Source organism: Gopherus flavomarginatus, chromosome 8, assembly GCF_025201925.1.
Source record: "Gopherus flavomarginatus isolate rGopFla2 chromosome 8, rGopFla2.mat.asm, whole genome shotgun sequence".
NCBI classification, from domain to species: Eukaryota; Metazoa; Chordata; order Testudines; family Testudinidae; genus Gopherus; species Gopherus flavomarginatus.
The window spans coordinates 28,386,735-28,411,694 of NC_066624.1; the positions used below are offsets into that span (position 1 = coordinate 28,386,735).

A 24,960-nucleotide genomic window follows, 5' to 3' on the forward strand; every position below is an offset into this window, starting at 1 on the left:
ACCTTATAGTCCATTCATCCAGTCCATACTACTTTAACTTACTGGCAATAATACTATGAGAGACTGTATCAAAAGCTTTGCTAAAGTCAAGATATATCACATCCACCACTTTCCACATATCCACAGAGCCAGTTATCTCATCATAGAAAGCAATCAGGTTGGTCAGGTATGACTTGCCCTTGGTGAATCCATGTTGACTGTTTCTGATCACTTTCCTTTCCTTCAAGTGCTTCAAAATGGATTCCTTGAACTCAAAAAGGAAGCTTGCAAGAAGTGGAAATTTGGACAGATGACTAGGGAGGAATATAAAAATATTGCTAGAGCATGCAGGGGTGTAATCAGGAAGGCCAAGGCATGATTGTAGTTGTAGCTAGCAAGGGATGTGAAGGATAACAAGAAGGGTTTCTACAGGTATGTTAGTAACAAGAAGAACATCAGGGAAAGTGTGGGACCTTACTGAATGGAGGTGGCAACATACTGACAGATGATATGGAAAAAGCTGAAGTATTCAATGGTTTTTTTGCCTCAGTCTTCACAGACAAGATCAGCTCCCAGAATGCTGCACTGGGCAACACAGTATGGGGAGGAGGTGAGCATCCCTCAGTGGTAAAAGAACAGGTTAAGGACTATTTAGAAAAGCTGGACATGCACAAGTCCCTGGGTCCAGACCTAATGCATCTAATGTATCCAAGGGTGGTGGGGGAGTTGGCTGATGTGATTGCAGAGCCATTGGCCAGTATCTTTGAAAATTCATGGCAATCGGGGGAGGTCCTGGATGACTGGAAAAAGGCAAATATAGTGCCCATATTTTAAAAAGAGAAGAAAGAGAACCCAGGGAACTACAGACCAGTCAGCCTCACTTCAGTCCCTGGCAAAATCATACATGGCCTACATAGCCAAATAGTCCTTACTTACTGAGCTAGAGGATAAGGGTAAAAGCAGAGATGGGCAAATAGAGATGAATCTGCAGAACTGCATTTTCAGGGGTTGACAATGGGCCAGCAACCCCAGTGGCTCCTGCTCTGCAGGGGAACAGATTCCCACATTGCAGATCACAAGGGAACGCAGGGGAACTGTGTTAGTCATTCCCCTCCCCCGAAAACTAAAAGCAAATAGAACAGCAGGAACAGGAGAGCATTCTCACACCTGCCTTACACTAAGTGTATGGATCTGGACCTAGGCTACTTTGACATCGTTATTATAAATCAATTGGGTAGCTAAAATTGTTGCTGAAAGGTCCTACATTTATAACCCAAAGCTCCCATTGTATTTTTATTGTTCTTCTTATTATAAGGATGATGCTTTTATTGGTTCAGGGGCCTACAAAAATGCAATATTCTCTCTGTGGCATCCAAATGATTTTTTTCAGAAGTTGTGGGTTGGAAAATTTTAGAAGGTATTCCAGCCATTTGTTTATTAAAAGCTATTCTAGAGTAATTTTTCATTCTAAAAGGATTTCCACCAGGCCTTAAGAAGTTATGGTTTATGCAGTAAGCATGCCATTCACAAACACTTCCTTTAACTGCAAAGTTTCTCTGTGCCGGAATCTGTTCTACACTGATTCCACAATATGCACTCCCCATAAACCTCAATTAGAGGTTAGGCTTCATTTTAAGTATGAAATATTCACTGAGATCCTAATAGTTAAATCAGTCCATTGTCATTACAGTAGCGTAACTTGGGCTGGCAGACCCCAGCCTCAGTGATGTCACTGTCACCATTTATACTTGGCTACAGTAGTGAACAGAGCCCAATTTATATGAATTAGCTTTGATCGATTAAAGGTATTAACATTTTTTTTAATCCTGGATCAAGTTGAATTAACAGCTGCTTTTTAGTGTTTTAAAAATGCATTGCAATGACTTAAGAAGACAGGTTAAAATTGTTAATAGATTGCAGTGAAAAAGACAGAAGTGTACTTAGCATTTTTGAAGCCAAGTGGAATTGTGGAGGATTGGAACCTCTGAGCGTCAGATGCTCCAGGCCACATTTTGATACCTTTGTTGAGGCTGAATGGTACTTTACACCTCCAATAGTCCCGCTCTCTTTGCAGGTCAGAAAGGATATCTGATCATTGGGGCTACTCAACGAGGCAGGGGCTACATGACTGGAGTTTGAATGGCAGAACCTACCTCACAGTAAGGAAACCATTTCCTTATCTTGTTGGGATAGTTTATTTCTGGCTCTTTAAACACAGCCATAAGGAGGAGCAGCTACTCTGTGTACAGGGAGCACTGGGATGAATTGTGGCCCCACAAAGGCACAGTTCATCTGGCAGCCCCTTTGTTTAAGCTAGGGAGAGAGTATTCTGAGGTGCCCTGTTCATGGTGCAGCACACTCCATTCCACAGCAAGTGGGGAGGGTGACGTCATGGTTTTGCCAACCCCTTGCCCCGCCTGATGCACTTGTTTCTTGGCATTTGGCATTCAGCCCCTCTTCTGCCCCTGGCACACAGCCCTGCTTGTATTTTCTTACCTCCTGACTTGGGGAAAGTCTCTTCCCCCAGCAATGCTGATTGCACTTGCACAACTGCAGGCAGTTCCTGTCAACAGTTCTGCCATGGCAGGGCGTAGACAGCGGCCAACCTTCAGCAGAACTCCCTGAAGAAATCCATGGGGAGGCGGCTGCTTTTAACGATGAGAGAGGCCTGTGACCAACTGAAAGTCAGGACCTGGGTGTCTGATAACCCCAGGTTGCTAACGAGCAGTTTCTAATACTCCTTGCTTCAGCAGTTATGCCCTGTCCAGGATTAATACCCCCCCCCATACCAAGTGAAACTCATCTATTTTTGGATTTCGGTAAATACCCCAAACTAGGCACTGTTGCATGGAGGAAGGTGAAACTGGACTGAATTTCATGCAGATATGCCGCTGTCCCGCCTGGGGTTAGGGATGAGGGAGGGATTTATGGTGTTGCATAGTTCAGCCCAAACCCAGGAAAAACTTGGCAGCTATGGTTAACTTTCACTTTGAGATTCAAACCTCAAAGAGATGCTCTGGGAGTGAGTACACAATAGGGTGTCACCTGTCCAGGTTTTCTCAGGGTCATCCAGTTTTTGAGATAGCTGTTGCAGGAATCTGTGAGGGTGCTCAGTACACACTGCCAGCTGTCCAGTTTTATGGGCTCAGCATTCCCTGCTGTACTGTTGTTTGTACCTCAGAAAGGCAACCTTAGTACACAGGCTAAACAAAATCCAAACCCACCCCGTGCTCCTGTGAACTGAAAGAGCTGAGCTTCTCACCGCTCTCTAGGTACCTATCCCTCAAAAGGAGTTTCAGTTGAAACTTACTCATATCCTTCAAGCACCCTGAGCTCCTCTGGTATAAGTCACTATAGAATTGTAATAACCTATTATTACTGTTGTTGTAATAGTGCAGTTGGCTTGCACTGAAGGAGTCTCTGAAATAGGCAGAATATTGTGGAAGGAAGTGACAAAGGCCTTAAGTTATCTGCAGTGTCAAGCATATGTATGTAGCAAATAAATGGACTAGAGTTCAAATCAAAGACTATATGACAGCAGCTGCTTTCGAGGTTTCTTTGGGGATCTTCCTCTGTTCTACCAGGGAATCAAGCCTTTTCAGAGGCAAGGTGCTCCGGCTATTGCTGGCTTTGGACAGAAAGCACCCAGCTGCTGCCCTCTTACGTAAAATGAACAGACAAACAGCTGAATCACTGACCCCAAATGGCCTTTCCCCTAGGATTTGTGGTTTGGACAATTAAGCCAACATTTTACATGCAGTCAGTGGTGATGCTTGGAATTGTGCACAAACCATCTTTTGAGTGTACTCTCTTCTTCCTCTAGATACTGTGTCTGAATAATTTTTTGAAAAACCACTTTGTAATGCACTTTTTAATGCATTGCACTGTAATGAAACACTGCACACTTTTGTGCGAAACGCTTGGCAATAAATATGTGAGTGCACTATGGATATGCAGTAGGAAAAGTACAGTACCCTATTTATAAAGCATAGTATATGCAAAGGCCATTTAGCAAGATACAATAGGACTAATAGTTCCAATCTGAAAATAAAGAGGAATTGCTTTACTTGTTTTATGAAGATATAAAACAGATCTAATAATGTACAACATGTAGTACTTTGAACTTACCAACATTAAATATTTAATGATCACAACAGCCATAAGAAGTAGCTAGATAACGATTATCCCTATTTTATGAATATGGAGACAGAGAGGCATCGGCAGAGCTGAGAATAGAACCCATGTGCCAGATTCTTGACTAGAGTAAATTGGTGCATTTCCATTAAATCAAAGAAGCTGTGCTGATTTACACCAGCTGAGAACTTGGCCCCAGGAGCTCTGAACTCCCAGCTCTTTCTCAGTCCATTAGATGACACTGCCTCCCACCAGATCTACCCAGAAATACAGCGATGACAGCATCCACTGTAGCCTAGCAACTGTGTGCTTAGTGCTACTTACCACTGACTCACTGAACAGTCACAACTGTCCCTGAGGATACTTACTTCTTCACTACAGAGTTAACCTGTGCTCTTACCTAGCCCCCATCCCAACACAAAAACCCTTTCTCCCAGATTTGGACATGCTCTTAAACCAGACCAGTTTGCGTGACTGGGGGTGTAGGGAAGAACTCAGGCTTCATTCTAACTTGGGCCACAACTCACCCACCCTGCAGTGTAGATAATCCCAGTTACTTCACTTGGGTGCTGATCATCCTCCAATACCTTCCCACAATTCCCCTTGGGCCATATTTTCCAGCCCTTCTACCTATTCTCTTCTTCTGCACTAGAAGTCACCGAACAGTTTATATTCACAGAGTCAAGATCTAAACCCCACATTTCCATGCAGCCTGCTACATCTCTGTACAGCACTTGATGCCATCTCAGAGATTCTCAGCCCAGCATGCTGCCAGGAGGTCAGAGGCTCACACTACACAGTGGTGCAAATTAGTGTAACCCAAAGAACCATGTGATATGACCCCAGAAGTCCTAGTGCCTAATGCAGGTTAGTGCACGGTCAGTGCAGACATAGCTACACAGGTATCACTCGAATATGGCTTAGAAGTGTGGATGCTCACAGATGAACTTGGCTAGCCCAGGTTCCCAGACCCAGGATAACTCAAATAACCCATATCCAGGGAAGCTCCATCAATAGGTCTGATCACCAAAACTGGAATATTACAGAAATGTGAAACAAATTGAGGATGAAAGCAGCATGCACTACAATACTCTGATTCAACAATAACAAACAGCATTCGGGCATAACGGCAGGCACAAAATCGCCAATGTACTTTTGGCTTACAATTATTCTGGTTATAAAAATGCATTTCCTAGGCCATTCAGAACACAAAGTAAACATTATTCCATGGTCCGAAAACTTTAACTATGTTAAAGTGCACGCTCTGTATTTTATCTGAAAACCCAAACACACATAGATTGTTCTGAACACAAAGTATTACCTGGGATAGCACTTCAAATGCAAATTAAGGGCTCTGTAAAATTACTGTAATGCAAGAGTACCATGGTTTATTAACAGCAGATTTGCAAGGTTAATTTTCAATTATGTATTTCTTATTAATTTTCTAGCTGTCTTGCTATTATTAAATTTAAAGAGGAAGATACTTTCAATGTGTCCAGCTTCTGTGGCTTTATTACTGATAATTATTCCTATTTTCCAATTTGTGTTACTCTCGCGTCTTGCAAAATTTGTAATTAATGAGCAAATAATTATAGCAGCACTTACTAGAGCTGCTTTAGTTAAAGCTGTGTCAGCTTTTGCATTAGGCTCCCCATTTTTCAAGGGTTTATAACTCAAGCATAAAAATTCACTCTGAGCAGCACCTTGTCATATGAGCCATCAGCTGAGAGTGAGTCTTCTTTTTTCAATGTTTCTAAACAGCATTGTTTGGTTCTGTTTAAACGATTGGCCATTGTAAATATAAAATATTAAAAGGTCAAGAGGTTTACTTCTCTTACATTTTTCAGTGCTATGATGACTTCACTAGATAAATAGATAGATATACATTTTTAAAGTGACAATTTTCATATTTTAAAGTTAAAAATGAGAGGCAGAATATCTCCAAAGGACAGAACTGAGCTCTTGAATCCTGATGCACTTTACAAAATAGGCAGAGTCGAGGATGTTTGACATACATGGGAGATGTGCATTCTGGACCCAACCTTGCTAAGAACTTAAGCACACTCTTAACTTTAAGCAGATGCATGGTCCATTGGAGTCAATGGGTCCACTCCCACATGTCCTTGATGGCCCAATTCTGCAAAGCATTTAAACATGGGCTTAACTTTAAATATGTGCTTAAATCCATCCCTATTTAAAAGTAACAGCTGCTTATATGCTTTACTAAATTGGGGCTCCCAGACTTAATCCTGAAAGCTGCTGAGGACCCTCAACTCCTACAGAAGTCAATGGGAGCTGACTCAGGACCTCACAGGAATCTCAGCACCCTTCAGCATTCATATCTGTTCATGTAATATTTAAGAACTGGCCATTAGTGTCACCTGAATGTAAGTGTCTGGCTTCTTTCCCCTGTTTACTCAAAATGGAAAAAAGTCAGGACAAGTTAAAATAGACACATCACACATATCAAATACATGGTAATTCAAAAACCATTCTCTGGAGAACAATGTGAAAACATGCAGAAAGTTTTTCCCCTAATTACCTTTTTATCACCTATCTGAATGTGGATACAACTAACTCTTTGGGGCAAGCTCTGTGCCATGTCATATCTATTTATACTGCAGCCTTGGAGTGCTCCAATAGCAACAAGAAGATACATTTCTCTTTTATGCTGGGTTGCACACACTCTCTTTCTCTCCTTTTTTTCCCCTTTGTGTTTTAGTTTGTCTGTTGTACACTCCACTGTTTTCCACCAGTAAAATGAGTGTCTGAAAGGAAGGGGAGAAGGTAGCTAGTACAACCATTGACCCAAATAAAAAACTATAGACCAGGACCTAAGAGGCGCTGCAAAATTCAGGAACTACTGCAAAGGGAAGATAATGCACAAGTAGCCAGAAGGCCACAGGGAGAGTTCAGATTAGTGAGTTGATCACAATGCGGTCACTGGCAACATCAGAAACAATAAAGCTAGCAGAGAGAGCATGGTACTGTATAAGGACTGCCACAGCTTCAAAGAAAATATGTGATTCTAAAAGCTCCTGGAAGACAGAAATGTTGTGTGACTATTTCCTCCCAAACATCCCATGCAAATATGCTGCTTGCAGAGGTATTGTGGCTGCACTGACTAGCCAGGCTTTGTGCTCCCTCTTTTGCAAAGACTCGTCAGATGCTCCTATTTGTTCCTATTCCTTGGGCTCTGCAGGACCCACAATTTTTGGAGCAGCTTGGCCTGATGCTTAGTTTGTTTAAGGCAGCACTGTAGCACCCATGCAGTAGAGGCAGGAGATAGGGAAGAGCAGGGCCGGTGCAACCATTTAGGCAACCTAGGCGGTCGCCTAGGGCACTGAGATTTGGGGGGCACCATTTTCTTCAGCAGCAACTGCGGCGGCCAGATCTTTGGCCACCCCATTCACCACTGGCATTTAGGCGGAGGGAGCTGAGGCAGGGGAGTGCGGGGAGGCCACCTGCAGCAAGTAGAGGGGGAGGGGAGGCAGCACGCAGGGAAACTCCCTGCCCCAGCTCACCCCTGCTTCACCTCCTCCCCGAGGAGGCCATGGCTGCTTCACTTCTCCCGCCTCCCAGGCTTGTGGTGCCTAAGCTGATTGGCGCCGCAAGCCTGGTAGGAGGGAGAAGTGAAGCAGCCACAGCATGCTCAGGGAGGATGCAGGGCAGGGGTGAGCTGCTTCACTTCTCCCGCCGCCCAGGCTTGCAGCGCCAATCAGCTTAGGCGCTGCAAGCCTGGGAGACGAGAGAAGTGAAGCAGCAATGGCGTGCTCGGGGTGCTCGTGCTCATGCACAGAGCAGGAGTGAGGGTGGGAAGGGTGCATCAGGGCAATGGGTGGGGGGTGTGGAGCTGCTGCAAGGGTGTGCCTCGGGGTGGGGGAGGAGCTGCCACTGGGGCAGGAGGGGGCGCCTCAGGGCGGGGACGCCGGGGGGGAGCCCAAGGTGGAAGTTTCGCCTAGGGTGCGAAACATCCTTGCACCGGCCCTGGGGAAGAGTCATCACTGTGTATGTGGGTTTTATTTTTGTTTTTTCCCTGTTAAGAACAGGGCAACTGAGGGTACCTGAATCTGCTGGAGATGACCACATCAGTCAAGCAGTTTTACTTGCTGGGAAACTCAGCCAGAGACAAGCCTGGTATAGCACAGCTCAGGGAATGAACAGTCCTATCTGCACACTTGTGCAATTACACTGACTCCTGGAAATGAAACGTCTGAACCAAATTCTGCCCTCATTTTTTACATCCTTGCAATTTACCCCTTACGACTGTTAACGCAGTAAGGGTGTTTTGTCTATTCACCATGCCTTTTATCTGGACAAGCATATGTCTCAATGAATATCAGCTGAAGTTCCTTAGGGCTCCTTTCCCCATAATTATCTAGCCATCTTTGGATTTTAATGACTACTTCTAATGATCATTTCCTTAGTGTAATATTTACAGCAAACAAATTCAAAATAAAACAATAGAATTCTATATTTTAAAGAACCTGTTTGAAATCAAAATTGGAGCTCATAACTGGAAATGTTAACGATATGTAGTTAGGTATTTAAATCAAATTATAAAGTACTATGAATTTCATTGCTATGGTTACAATATTGGTACCCAGTTTCACCCTCTTTTTCTTGGTGGAGAGTCTGGGTTTCCTGCTGGAGACCTAGAGAACAAGCACCATCACCCCTGTGACCTACAGTAGCCATCTCCACACCAAAAGTGTTTGGGTAGCAAAGTGTGGAGATGCTGACAATTGGGGTCAATGAACAAAAAACAAAACAGGCATTTTTTTGGGGTCTCTCCTGTGACATTTTTCGGTTTAACCCAGACCAGCAAGAGGTTTTGTCATGACATGCCCTGCAACTCTGCTTGCCTTAAATGTTCTGTTGTGGTGGCTCAAAGCACAGACCCCCAACAGGCAACATACAAGCGTGCCAGTCATGCCTGGTCTTCCACTACCCAGTTACTGTTTGTAGATTGACCTCAATGCCCCCAGTCCTGAATTTCCCCAAAACTGTCTCCCTGCAGTGTCCAGCCCTCTCCTGGAACACTCCCAGAAGGTATTAAGTTCACTGCTCCTTCAAAGAAATAGAAACAGCACCTTGTTGCCTTGACTGGCGTTAACAATCACATCAGTTGAATCAAAGCACTAGGCTGGTTTAGATAAAATGTAAAACAAGTTGATTCAATCAAAAAGAGAGATTTTAAGTGAGTTAAGGTATAAGCGATAAAGATAGAAAAGATTACAAACAAACTTAGCAAGCTACAGTCTTTGTTCAAGGTAGTTTACTCACCAGCTTTCCTTTTCCAGTAATGGCAGACTAGTGCTTAGTCCAAATCCCCAGAAAGTCCAAGTTTCTGTCTCCCCAGGTGAAGGGTAACTTTAATAGCTCTCTGTCCTTCTCCATATAGATACGAGGTGGGTGAGGTAATTTTTATTTTAGTGGCTTAACTTCTGTTGGTGAACGGGGCTAGCATTTGTGCTTACACAGAGCTCTTCTTCACATCTGGTCTCTCTTTATAGTCCAGTAAACCTCTGAAAAATCTCTTTCTCAAAGTTCAATGACGCTGTGTCAAGAGGCTGGATGGTTTCCTGTGGGTGCAGTATCCATCCCCCACTGAGAGTGTTCAATGATCACTTTTCCCTCACTTGCTCTCCTGATAGCTTTGTTTGCTTGGCATGCAAATGTGTTTTTCTTTGTCTTTGGTCACACTTTGCTCAATTTACCTGGGGGAGATATTTAAGCAGGCAGAACCACATTCCTTTATCTGGGGAAAAAACTGTATTTCAACTCCTCTTCATATGCCTGCTTTAAACACATTTTAGTCATAATTCCAGCACATCTGTATAATCCTTTTTGGGTTGACCATACATCCATCACACAAGGATAGTAATGGTCAGTATTTTCTTAGTGTTCCAATGGCATATGGCATAGTACATGACACTTTTTGGGTATATATCAAGACAACAGTGTGTTAGGTGTACTGAGTATGTCAGGCCTGGCAAGAGTTACTCTCAGAGTAGTGAATCACCAGTGAGTCTCCATGTCACATCTATATTCCTGTATCTGTAGAGGTAGACAGAATTTAACTTCTCCTTAGAGGGAGTGCCAAATTCGAATTGCAGTTATACCAGCTTCCATCCAGAGTAACTTCACTGAAGTTAACTGAATTATTTTGGATTGACACAGGTGTATGGGACTGCAGGACACCGTCCACAAGCATTGCATTTTTGCAAAGTATTTTTTTTAAAACGTAACATGAGACCCCCACTGCTAAAGAAGATACAACCACATTTTCTCACTGTAAGTTGTTTGCCTCCGAAGAAGCTAGACGCCAGCACACAAGTAGAGAAAATAAAATAAAAGCATGTCATTGCCACCCTGAGGATCACTTCATATTTCATAAGCTTTTTTATCCTAACATCAATATTCTCACCAATAGCCACTGTAAACCTTACCATGCTAAAAGAATACTGATATCATCATTTCTCTCTCTCTAACACACACGCACGCACAAGCACAGGCAGAATAAAGCCCAAAACACACTGATGCTTTTATTCCATAATAAAAGCTTTATATAAATACCAGCAGTTACTCCACATATTGGGTGACTGTCGAGCTTTTAGGTAAATATTTTCTGCTACTGAACTAATGTCATGCATGACATTCTTCTCCAGTTAAGATTAGTTTGCTAAAGCTAGTTGCTGGAGGAGGCCTTACATTTTGACTGTAACCATGGTGCTGCTGGATTTATCATGACTGCATGGCACAATGTGCGTCTCATCATTCTTTCCTGGCAGCTTGGTATAGCTTTTATTTAGCTGTAAAAATAATTTACATTTCGTGAGCGTCTGAATTAAAGATAAACTAGAACTATGACATCCAGGAATAGCTATTTTTATGCAAATTTATTTATAAAACAAATCATATTTAGAACATAACATCACACCAGTGTCTTCTTCAGACGGCTTGTCTCTTTTTACAAATATTTAAATCTTTCTTTTGAGGAACAATATATTAAAGTATAATGTATACATTTGCCATGGAAATGGAAATACAGAAGATGAACAATTCTCAGTGGTTTACATCAGTGAGTAAAATTTGGGAAGCTGGGTTAGTCACAGGTTTGGTTATGGGGTTAGGAGTTTTTTTACCTTGACATCATTGATTAGAATGTTTTCCAGGTTAGTAGTGACTATCCTGGCTCCATTGACTTCAGTGGGGGGGCCAGAATTTCACCCCTAGTACACACTAAGCTGCTTTGTGGCCTATATGACAAGCATTGTTATTAGTTCAGTTGCTGGGGGTCAACAATCCATATCACAAACAGCACCATCACCTTTACTCTTGTGCCATTATCATCTGTGACAACTTACCTGACACTTCTACCATCAGGACATTTCAATAAAAAGCTACATCCCTTTTAAAGTATGCCTGTAACTCTTTTCAGGATCATGACCTATATATCCTATTTGCCACTCACTCCAACTATTGTGTTGCTCAATTACTCCTTAATACAACTACTGCAAAGAGTCAAAAACTCTTTTATATTCTAAAATATCATAAATCAAAGTATTTTACACTGTGTTCCAAATGTTCAGAAATGGTTCATTTCAAAAAAACAATAAAATAAAAAAAATCAACAGAATTATACAGGTTTTTTGTTTATAATAAAGCTATTATGAGTACACAATGCAAAAATTTGAAATTTGATTTGAAAATAGGCACAATTTAAAATCTTACAGGTTTTTGGTACAAAAATATGGATTTCATGAAATTTCACTAAAAAATGAAAATTTGAGCTGAGAAGTGACTGGAAAGAACTAACAACAAATTCCACCTGAATGTCACGAAATCATTTTTTTCAGAGTCATCAGACTTTTCCTTCTGATCTTTTCACTCACTTGGTCGCTTTTATATTATCTCGTTTCTACATGGTCTCTATTTCTTGATTTGGGTCCAAAAAATTCTTCGGTTAGTTTCTTGAGTTCCCATAGAGCATAAGGCTGCTGTTTGATCAATGGCTTCACTATAACACTCCTCCTGTTTGGTGACTGCAACATCTCATTCATGTCAGAAGCCTCTGCTATTTACCATACTTCTGCAGCTGTGAACTCTCTACTGTATGATTCCATTTTCATTGTATGTTACCCTAAAAGGGTACAGAGGATGTCAGAGAATTGTTTTCCATTTCTAAAGAAAAATTGCAAAAATTCTAAATGACAATAAAACACATCACTAATGTTGATATGTTTTCTTACTACAAATGTGCTCTGGCAAAGGTTGGACACTTGCCCCACTACTCTGCTTCTCTTAGTCACTCTAATGCTAATGCAAATTATCTCAATCTCAGAGGCAGGAGCATCTCAGAGGATGGAACATGCAGCACAATGTGCTCTTATGTTAGCGCTTCAGTAAATGGTGTTTGCCTGTGGCAGTGGGATCCTGTGAGAGTTGGAAGGAATACGATTGCTGTTAGGTTCCAGCTTTCTATCCAGACTGTTTTAGCTCAAATCAATGCTTGCCCCAGCCCAGTTTGTGTGGATGTATGCACTTCTAACTGCAGATACTAAAGCATAGCTGGTGATGTGAGTGATCCTGCTTGGCTGGTATGTCACAGGCTGTTCCTCTTTCATCACCCCCTTTGGCACTCTGACAAACGTTTTGTGCAATAACCTCTGTTGAATGCTGCAGGCAATATCATGCTCCTTCTTTAGCTCTGCTTCCGTGGTCAGACCAAACATCGCTCGTGAATCAGAAATAACACAAAATATTAGGTCCCTTTTGGTTGGAAAGTATGTTCTGTTAGGTGTTTGCTGCATTGAAACTGTACAATCAACACGTTCCCTGAACTCTTCAGCATCTGTACTTTATATACAAAGTTACTTAAGTCTCACAGTACTTCTGCCAATTGTGCAGAGAGCTTGTAGACAGATATACATTCTGCTGTATTTTAAGGCATGTTAAAATATTTTCCAATAGCATTTCATGCCAATATGCAGTCTGACTTTTTCTGTTACCTGCCACATGAACCCTGTAGGTTTCTCCCTTTCTGCACATAGAGCTGGGGGACAACAACAGGACAAACTCTTACTTATTTGCAATTCCCACTTCTGCAACTTGTCTGCCATCTTGAGGGATGGCCAGCATCTGAAAAGTGCATTTGAGAGGGAATTTGACTTTTAAAGATATTTTTTTCATGATAGGAGGCAGTGATTCAGCAATTAATTATAATAAGCAAGAACAATAACCAATGAACATTGTTTCTAAACAAGTCCTCTTCTGTCTTTGTACTTTTGCCTGTAAACTGTCATTTTACTAATCTGTAGGCAGAACTTTCTCTCTTGATTTGCTAAGGGCTTCCCTAAATGCTGATGTCAGTGATTGACGGGTGGGTTCTGCACCCCACACCTGCATCAGACTCATGGAGACAAAACTTAGTGTAAGGATTGGTGTATGGGAAAATTGAAGTGAAAATGGCAAAAGTGTTAATCCACTCAGTAGGATTCCTGTTCCTTAACCATTCCTAATCTAGTTTGTCTTCTATCTTTAGATGATACAAAGGTGACTGAACAAGGAAAGAGGTAAAGGGGAAGCATGAGGAAAGATAGCAATTCGAGCTGAGGGACACAAATGGGACTATTTGCCGGGCAACTCAACCTGAGTAAGAGTGGCAGAATCTGGCCCTGAGTTATCATGATTTCATATCTTCCAGCAACACAATCTCACTACCATGTAAGTTCACCTCATGATTCCTACTCAATAGCAGCTCAAGTAGACTCAAGAATTTCATCACCTCACTCTTCACTTCCTTGTAGTTATCATTATGGTGCTGAAAAGTGGGTTTTTATTGCTTGTGTGTGTATACAATTCGCTGTGTGTATAAAATGTACCATTATATTAGATAGACAAGGTGGGTGAGGTAATATCTTTTATTGGACCAACTTCTGTTCGTGAAAGAGATGAGCTTCCAAGTTTCCTTATTGGTTTCCTTGGTCAGTGCTACAACCGGAGATCACTGTTTTTCACAATAGTTCTATTTTGTTAGCATTACAGCACTGTTTGCCTGAATTTTCCTACTCTGAACCCTTTATCCCCTGCCTTGCAAAATCTCAGTTCTGGGAGAGCTACACTGAGCAATGTGTTCACTGCTACCAGATCTGTCTATGATGCATTCTTTTTTCTTTTCAGTACCCAGGACATTTTAGGAGAACATTATCCTATCCAAAATATCTTCCTTTTTCAGTATTCTTAATCCATCCTTTCTGCTTTTTTTCATCATCCTCTTACTCAAAAGGATCAAAGATAAGTGTCCCTTAAACCCTTTTACACTGTTTGGGCCATTTCCTGTTAGTGAGACCCTCCTAATCCCCACCAGCTTCAATGAGAGTTCTGAGTTCCAAATGATGGCAGGATATAGAACTTTGTTTCAATTGACTTTCCTGGGAACTCATTCCATGGGACCAATATCTACCTTCAAATTCATGCGTGATTTCCATTGACACCAATGAGGCTTACCCAGGCAAAAGTGAAGGCCCACCTGGCCCTTTGTAAAACGTAGTTCTAAATTCCTCATTTTATTCCTACTTTCCTGATTTTTACATTATGTTCCCGAGATTTTTTTTCTCCAGTTCTTTACCTTTAAACTAGTCCTTTATACTTTCAATTTTAGTTTTGTTTCTCACTTTGCTGTATAATATTAGAAAACAAACAATTATCTGACCATCTTCACTCAGACTTTTTTTTTTTTATTAATTTGGTATAAACATACATCATTCAGAAATGAAACTGAAACTGCAGCTTAGACTCAGAGAGGAGATGGTTTCCTGATGTCCAAGAAGGTTCTGCAATATTCTTTTCCAGGGCTGTTTTTACCCAAACTTTTGCTGCTTACTCCTTTTCTAAGTCCATCCTTTTGTGATAGTGAGTGCAGCCAATCACAAGGGTATTCAGATCAACACTGAGTGATGGCTTTTGACTTTCTGTCTATATTGAGACTCTCTGCTTTTAGTTTTCCTATAGCCGAGCTAGAACTAGATTTTCTGTTTCATAGGAAATTCTGTGTCTTTGAATTTTTTCCCTTCAAAAATAGAACAAAGCCAAAACACTTCAAAATTTCCCACAAAACAATTCATTTCAGATCAACTGAATGGTTTGTTCTGATAAAATCAAAATGTATCATTCCTATGGACTTTTTACAAATTTTATATTGTATTGTATAAAAGTTTCACTCTCAACAAATCAGCATTTCCCACCCAGCTAAGCTAAGCATGTTTCACCAGTACAACAGCCAACACAGGATTTCTTTTCACAAATCCAATGTGATGTCCAAAATGTTCCTATTTAGTTTTATATGGAATTTTTGGTTACAGCTCTAGAATGGCAAGTAGTTAGTTTATCTGTAGCATTTCCAGATCCTGTATACCAAGAGTACTTAATGAATTTTCATAACTGCCATTGACTTCTATAGGGCTAGGATTTCTCCCCACTTGCGGCAATGTATGATCAGTGGGGAAAAGATTTGATTCTATTTTTAAATTTCACACAACAATGAGCTTAAAGTACTTTTAACCAATTGCCTGAATCTTTGGCCAAGTCCACCTTACCTGTGAAAGATCTGTGTCAGTCATGTAATGCTCTTTTAATTTTTCATTCATTTAATTAAGTCCATTGATACAAATTATCTGTCAGATTGTCTATTTCCAGTTATTACTAGACAATACCTCACAACTATAATTGTGGACTGGGTATGATGTTTGTTTTACTTCTTCATTAACAGTTACTACACACTAAGTAAATTTGTTTCCTTGACATGTCACATCACTAACGCATGTGAAAATTGTAATTGGTTACATCAAACTAAAATTAGGAAATAACATTAGCTGTCTATATTTATTTACATGTGCAAAGTTCAGACATATCATCAGGAGTTTCAATGCTGTGTTTCATTCCACCACAGATTTAGGGTTTACCTTTTGTTAAATGAAGACATTGGTTCCACATTAATTTATAAGACTTGGGTAAGACTGAAAAATGCCATGATCTCCTGAATGTTATCACACAGTCCAAAGTTACATAGGCTTCCTTATTTGCTTGTAAAAAATGTTACTTCGTGTTGGCTCAGGGCCTGATCTTGTAGTCTTCCACTGCAGTGGAAGATTTGGTTGCTCAAGGAATAGAGATTCAAGTAAATGTTGTCCCTTCTATTACAATAAACATCAGATAATCACATCTGAATTTTGTTGTATTTTGAACTTTGTCTTCATGGAAAAAATCTTTCATCCACACAGGATTTTATAGAAAGTACTCTAAAATGGCCCTATTGAATATAAACAAGAATTAGATGTTTGCTATGTTTTTTTTAAGAATTCTATAAAAGGGAAATAATTCTCTATTAAATTCTATAAGACAGTTTAAAATACCTATAGAAAGGTTATCATTTCTGATCTAATTCTGGAGACTTTTCAATAAGGGTATAATTCAAATTTCTTTTATTATATGTACAGTACATTTTTAGCCATTTATTGTTTCATCAACGTAGCCAGAAGTTGTCTTGGAAAGAATATGGTCTGATAATTCAACACCATGTTCAATTTGACTTTTCAGAGTAGCAACATTCAGTGAAATGAGCAAGAGAGCAATAATTAACAATGTCCAACATTAACAGATTAACTCTGGATGGTAGTGGAGCAGGCATGTTCATCCTTGTGTAACCCACAGGCCTCCTGGGTGTGGTGGTCTGTCTCATCTAGTGGCACCATGACCACTTAAAGAGGGATATAAAATGAGTCTGTTCTACAGCCTTAGCTAACACACAGTTGGCTTTTAGCTCATGTAGTAGAGGCTCAGGCACTAAGCTTCAGAGGTTCCAGGTTCGATCCCGCCCGACAACCCCAGTTGTTGGCATTATACTTGCATCAGAACAGCAGGTGTGGGCAGAGGAGGAAGGTGGAGAGAAGAAAGGAGCGGAAGGGGTGTTTGAATTAAAAATGCAGCAATAACAAATTTTTATGCACTGATACATGTTAACTGGAGATGCCCTAACTAATCTTGAAAAGTTCAAGTACTTCACATCTCAAAAGGGAATACCAGCATGAAAACCTTAGGGAAGGCAGATAGCTTACTATGGCCCCAACTCAGCAAAGCATACATGCTTAAATCCTATTGAAATCAGCTGGATTCCAGCACATACTTGCATGCTTTGCTGAATTGGGATGGTTTGCTGAATCCCTATGATAGCATCACCGCCTATTGCTTGTTAGACTACCCTCTAGAGTGACGGAGCAAATAAAATTTAGGTTTTAGAGTCTCAGAAAATAAAGTGTTGGTAGGAGATTTGTCTTTGTGATCCGTGTTTAAGTTCTCTGGAACAGATTCTTGGCAAGTGTGGAAAAACTATGTTTTACACTATGCAAAGTGAACCTAAAGTGACCAAAAATTGTCAAGGGAGAATACCATTGCGTAGGGGGAATCTCTGCCAGCATGACTCCAGGATCAGCCAGCTCAGAATCTGTCACAACCGACTCCCTGACTACAGCTCTCTCTCTCTACGGTGCCCAAGCAGAGCTTGCATGGGTGAAGCCCTCTGTGTTAAAAGTGTAGGCTGATAATGTGTAAAGCAGGGTATTTGGCATGGTCAGTCTGATAGCTGACAAAGATATAAGCGTTCAAATTTTGATTCTGCCATAACTTTACCCATCTCTCTTTTTTTTTATGAAAAACATAAGAAACTACATAAAACTTGAAAATTCACTGCCCATAACACAAATACAGTGTCTCAAAAATTTCTCATCCTCTTTACAAGTCAGAGAGCAAAACTGATAAATGAAGTGTTCCATGATAAGTAGGCAGTATCCATAATCCAATGCAGAGACATGCAGCATACTGGGGAAAGGTACAAGGAAAGAAAGCAGTCCTGTTCTGAGTCTCCTGCCATCAACTTCCTGTGTTAAAACTCACTGAATATTCAATCTTGATATTGCAAAATACCTTTTAAACTCAGTATTGAGGTATCACTGATGGGGGAGACAACAGAGAACTTGTACTCCTCTGTGACACAAATACAAGGCATCAGATATCCACTCACTGTAAGGAGTGTATCTTGGCCGGACATTAGACCATTCAGTCCTACACTTGCTACAGTTTCTATGCATTGACCCTCTGTTCCAGTAAATTGTGTGAGTGAGGGATATTCACTCTGGGCCTAATCTGAACCCCATCAGGAATAGATGGGAGTCTTTCCATTGACTTCCATAAGCTTTATCATAGAATCATAGAAGATTAGGGTTGGAAGAGACCTCAGGAGGTCATCTAGTCCAACCCCCTGCTCAAAGCAGGACCAACACCAACTAAATCATCCCAGCCAGGGCTCTGTCAAACTGGGCCTTAAAAACCTCTAAAAATGGAGATTCCACCACCACCCTAGGTAACTCATTCCAGTGCTTCACCACCCTCCTAGTGAAATAGATTTTCCTAATATCCAACCTAGACCTTCCCCACTACAACTTGAGACCATTGCTCCTTGTTCTGTCATCTGCCACCACTGGAAACAGCCTAGATCCATCCTCTTTGGAAACCTACATCAGGTACTTGAAGGCTGCTATTAAATCCCCCCTCACTCTTCTCTTCTGCAGACTAATAAGCCCAGTTCCCTCAGCCTCTTCTCGTAAATCATGTGTCTCAGCCCCCTAATCATTTTTGTTGCCCTCCACTGGACTCTCTCCAATTTGTCCACATCCTTTCTGTAGTGGGGGGCCCAAAACTGGACACAATTCTCCAGGTGTGGCCTCATCAATGCCGAATAGAGGCGAATAATCACTTCCCTCGATCTGCTGGCAGTGCTCCTACTTATACAACCCAATATGCCATCAGCCTTCTTGGCAACAAGGGCACATTTAGATACTGGCCTTTCTTGTTTAAAACAGTGTGCTTAGGGATGACAGTTCCATCAACTGAAATCACAAGACATGACTGTCACCTATTAACCTATTCCATCTCTCTACGTCTCTGCCTATATTACCTTCATCACCATTGCATCTGAACACCTGCTAATAACCCTGATGTTACAATGCAAGATTCCTGCCCTTGCACAACACCCCCTCCCCAAAAAAACAAACAAACAAAAAAACGTTATCAATGGTCCAAGATGAATGAGATAAGTTTAGGTGTAATTCATTACTGGTTTCTTGCACACTTTATTTTATCAACATTTTTTGTTTTTGTTTTTTTATATGACACTATCAATTGATTTTAGGTAGTCCTGGGGTCACTGATTTACTAGTGCTCATGCTGGCAAAGGTTTCTATCCTGTTAAAAAAAAATTTCTCTATTGTTGCAAAAGTAAAACTAAAAGACATATAAATGCAACTAGAGTAAAACGTGCTCCTATGGTGATGATTTTAGAGAGCAAACTTCTTAGCGCAGTGTGATAATCAATGCTTGTGGGATTGGGGCCTAAACTTGGATGGTAGAGCAACTCTTAGTTGATAGTTAACATTGAATGAAAGAAAGAAAACACGCTCCTCAGCTGATGTACCTTGTCATTTCTCAAGTGAAGTCAATGGAGCTGTGACAATTTACGCCTGCTGATGATCTGGCAAAAACAATGACAAGAACTCCATATCTGGATACAAGTTGGGCTTTTTTATTCACCTATCCATTTCTTCTCTTCCTCTTGGGTATGCATCTAGGCAGTAGCTTTCACAGATGCCAACAGGCTGACACAGTCCGGTTAACTTATTAGGTTCAATGACATTCATTCTCAGGCAACAATGCCAGGATGTTTGGCAGTTACAGACTGCTGTAAAGTCCTTTCGGTTTTTAGCTTACAAAATTTTTAAGCACATTTTAAACAAAATATAAGTTGAGTAAAAGCTCTGAATTTAGAGAATTTTGTAATGTTGTTCTAAAAATCTATTATTAAAAGTGAAAAGGGGGAAAATAAGACAAGAGCAAAAAGAAGCTGAGAAGTGGAAGTGCTGAGGAGCAAGGATTAAAAGCCAGCCTTTCCCCAGAGGTTTTACAAAATCTAAGGGCAGTTTAGAAGCATCCTACATTGCCTCGTTTTGGTGTGAGGAGGATGGTAGCATAACATTTACAGCCATCTGGATTTGGCACAATTTCTATCTGCAAAACTCATTTTGCAACAAAACGTTTCATCCAGAAAGTCTACTTTTCTGACTAACATTAGTTTCTACATTGCTAAAAAGTCTCCTACTATGAGATCGCTCATGGTAAGGAACACGTTTTACTCCAGGAGCTTGCTCCAGCAGTGTCTTCTCAGGAAAAGCTATCATTCAGGTCAATGAGAATTTTTCCTGAGGTAGCGCACTGTGGGTATTTGGCAGTGCTATATAAATTGTTCATTATTAGAATCTAGCACCACTGCTCAGAAAGATGGTCCTGTACTGCCCTCACAAGTTTATCTTGATTAACATCTAAGAAAGAGATCTCATGTTCAGTGCTTTGTGCTGGGTTAATGAGGAGGAGGATGATGACAGGGCATTCTTTGTGGGGGTCCCTCGATTTTGGAACCCACTTACCCACCTTTGGTCCAAAATGCTCTGAGACAGCCCAAACTTGTTGACTTTCAGGGCCAACTAAAAGGCCTACCTGATTTCCCTGGCTTTTGAGAAGGTTGAGGGTTCCTATGGAAGGGGAATGATTGAAGGCAATTTGGGGTATTGGGTTTTGTTTGAAGACTGCTGGTTTTTAAATTACAAGTAAAGCTGCTTGGATTTGTTCTATAATTCTAAGTAATGGCATGGCACCCATAACCAGGGGTGGGCATTTTTTAATTGTTTTTTATAAATCAAACTAAATAATCAGAAGGATTTAGCTATGCACTTACTATAGGCTGACTTAAGCGGGGGTAGTCTAGTTTAATATCCATGCCCCTTAGGAAAGTTAACCTTATGGTGTTTACAAAAACTGAGCATGCACATTTTAAACCTAACCCAAAAAGAATAATCACAAAAGAGATTCACCTCTACAGCCACATTTATGGGTCCTTATTTACAGGTTAGACAAATTTTCACAGGGGACTCTAACAGATACACTGGTGAGCTCTCCAGTGGGAAAAACTGTGTGGAGGGGAAGGGTGTCACAAATAGGAGGTGTGCTATTAATCCAAATGGAAGACTGAAATTTTCCCAAAAATAATAACAACAATGTGATATGTGGAATATTTTCCATTTCCACCTTCACCTAAAAGATAAATCCAAGTCAATTTGCTATCTTTAAAGTCATGTGACAAGCCCCAGACTCATCTTGAAACCTCACCTGTATATTCAAGTGCCACCTTCTCTGGCCACCTTCACTTCTATATGCTCCCACTGTCAGTTTGCCTGGATGCTAATTTGTGAAAAAATATTTTTACTAAGCAACAAAGACCCACTTTTATATTCTCCCTCTCCTGACTAACAGAGCTTTTGTTTCTCTTGATTTTTATTAGTGTTTTTAGAGTTAATAATAATTATAGTATTTACAGCAGGTGGGACCAGTTATGTCAGACTAAATGTAGTGGTGCTGGATGAAACAAGTCTAGTACTAGAAATATTACTGTTAATTATTGCCAGTGGGGATAGGTATCACTCTGATTTTCAAAAACAGCCATCTGTCTGCACCACACTCCATGTATATGCACTTTTCCTGAAACATGTTCCATGGAAAGGATATCCCAGACTTTCAGGAAGTACTTATCTATTTATAAAAATTATTGGAAGAGCATATTTACTGAAGAATAAAAGCAAACTATTAATTCAGTATCACTCAGCCATTTGCAAGAAACATGTTTGAAAGATGGCAACAGAGGACCAGATTCTACCTTTGGATATTCATGAGCAGCACACATTCACTTAAATGGCCAAGCAATTAAAAGATTTTTCGCATAGTATTTTCATATCATTCAAGAAAAGCCCACTAAAGAGATTAAATATTTCTATCTTAAATTCCTATAAATGTAATCAATTTATTTAAAATTGAAGTGCCAAGATTAGGAAAGAGGTTAAAGCAAATTAAATTACTCTTATTCCCCATTTTTTTCTCAGAATTCCTTCCAAAAATGTATAGAAGTGATACATGTTGTAAAAGATCCACGTCAGTGTTTTCCTGGCATTTACAAATGATATCAGTCAATGTTGGTATTGAAAGACTGACTTTGTTTTGTTGTTTGTACCTATGATTGAATTGACTCATTTTGTGAGAATATAGAAAATGTATTATATGATCATATGTGCCTGATGTCCCCTAGAGACCCTATGGAAATGAGATGATGCATTTCATAAGGTTGTCTTGTCAAGATAGATTGTACTAGCTAAATAAATAAACTGAAGTGTGTGATTTCACTGTGCACTGTTGACTTCTGCTTACATGATTTAAAGGATGTTACTATGAATATCCTAGGTTGCTAATGTAAATGATGGAGAAATCATAGGTCAATCACATAATAATAAATATTAGCATAGGTTTCTCAAGGCCAGAAATGGCTGAAATTGTAATTGGAATTATAATTTTTCTCTTGAATTATGGGATGTTGAAAACACTCAGGACCCTGCCTTCCTGGAACTGCTCCATTAAAGCCAGGCAAGTCTCAAGTTCTGATTTTTTATTGTTTTAGAAGTCATATTACCATGTTATAACAGGTATTTTTGTATCTTTGTACACTTGAACATTATGTTGTATTAATGCATGTTGTGTATTGACTTTTAGATGACTGATACATAGCAACTGCCATACTGGATCAGACCAGAGGTCCACTATTCAGCATCCCATCTCCCACAGTAGCCAAAAGTGCAAAGGGAGGTGCACTTTATAGTTCCTCATAATTCTCTGTTGCTAGAACAAAGAGTATTTAACATAATAGTCAATTGTAAGCTGCTTTCACTTCAACCAGCAAAATAAAGTGCTCTCAATGCATTCCTGTGATCACTGATGCATTACTTTTGATGGAAGGCTGGTCAAAACAAGATGGGGTAAACTGATACACTAACCGTCACTTATGGCACTGTTTATCCCACTGCTCGATTGTCCTGGACATGCAGGAAGAAAGACAACACAAGGGATGTGGTTTAACTGGCCACAATCTTATTAATTTAACTCTACTGTGTACTATCCGGCAATAACTTGTATGATATGGGTCACTCTTTCTTCATTCAATAATACACTCTGCCTGATGGATGGTGGCCATCAGCCCCCTACCCCTCCCATACCTGTGGCCAGAATATTGTTGGGACCCCACCAACCATAGTTTGATGATTAACGGGCTGGAGACATTAAACCCCCCAACCTCTTTCCCCAGCTTTCTCTAAATTCACTTCTGAGTCTGGTTTAACAGGGAAGAGACCACTATTGAACAACTGCCTGCACTGCCAAGTTAAGAAAACTTGGATGTAACGTCCTGCTGAACCTCCATGTCTCTGTGCTGCTGTGGGGCAGGCAAAAACAAAATAAAACAAAAAAAAAAAACAACGCCACCTTATAGGGAGGGGAAAATTCCTTCCCAGTCCCCAAAAGGCAACTAGCACTATGCCTGCAACAGATCCAACTACACTAATTGCATGGGTGAGAGCTGCTGGTCCAGTGTGTAATGGCACATAGAACTTAGAATAAGGTCTATATGTCCTCCCCACTGGTGCGCAGAACCTAGTGGGTTTCATCAGAACTTCTGCCAACTACCCTCCCCCAAACTATGAGACGCAGGCTCTCAAGAGGGAAGTGAAGTAAGCTTCACTTAAAGTGGCTCCAGCCCTTCCCCCCAGAAGATCCACACAATGATCCCCACCTCTGAAGCTGTGGGAGTGAATTTGCTCCAGAGACTTTCATGGGAGTTGCATCTGTTTATTTCAGGTCTCAATTTTATCCAGCAGTTGGGAAGTCAAAGGTATCATATGAACAATGTTTTTCATAGTATTACGGCAATTGGTGTATTACCAAAACAGGGCTGCTTGCTAGGCAATAAACAAAGCAGACTTAGAAATAATGGTGAAATCATAGTCTCTGGTTACTATAATGCTTACAGAAAAACCATCCTCCTCAGAAGTGGTAAATCTAAGGGTGTTGTAACAACCCTGGAATTGCCTATTCAAAGACATTAACATCTTCATGGGAATTGATGCCTTTTGGAGACACACTTTCTGAAAACACTGTTTATAAAAGACTTTCCACTATAATCTTATCTGAATATTTTCTATGTTTTCCTAATATGTAATGCCTGTATCTAGTCACTGATGGGTAGTTTATAGATGAACAGGCACATTTTCTCTGTTGGCTGATTCTGTACCTCTACATAAAGGGACGCAATAGTCAGTGAGCATTTTAACACAGTGAGAAAAAGAAACAAACAAAAAAAGTAGGTCATAAATTATATAATCGTGTAAGGATGCAAATGCAATGACTATGCAAAATTAGAAATAAAAGTGCAGGAAGGAAATTGCATTTATTTAATTAAGAACCAGACCCTGCAAACCATCCAAGCATTGAACTCAATGGGATTATGGCATGTATATTTGTATATATTCTACGAAATATACTTGAACATTATATTCATATAAGGTATATGTTGTATAAATATGTTCCATCAAGTGTAGACACAGCAATAATTGATGAAGTTACTTAATCAGATAGCATGATGTCTTTTTTTCAGCCTTGTTTCAAAATGGTTTAATTTAAGGATACTCAAAAAAAAGAACAGATAAGAGTGTCCCTTTGACACACTTACATGACCAGCAGGTATCAGAATCTTGTAAATCAGGTCTGTTCATTCGCACTGGGATCCAAGTTGTTCTGTGTAAAAGAAGAAAGATTATTATGTTATAACCGTGGATTTAAAAACTCCATACAGCCTTCCACACTCTT

The 24,960-nt window shown here is 40.4% G+C and overlaps 1 long non-coding RNA gene across 2 annotated transcripts in view; it reads right to left on the reverse strand.

Annotated features, from left to right (window-relative positions):
* Positions 1-24,960, reverse strand: part of LOC127056822 (uncharacterized) — a 118,667-nt gene that overhangs the window by 19,464 nt on the left and 74,243 nt on the right. For both annotated transcript variants that reach the window (XR_007775927.1, XR_007775928.1), the window contains 2 exons: positions 24,824-24,888; positions 13,128-13,257 (listed from right to left, as the gene is read on the reverse strand). This is a non-coding gene — a long non-coding RNA (uncharacterized LOC127056822). The remainder of the gene's footprint in view (positions 1-13,127; positions 13,258-24,823; positions 24,889-24,960) is intronic.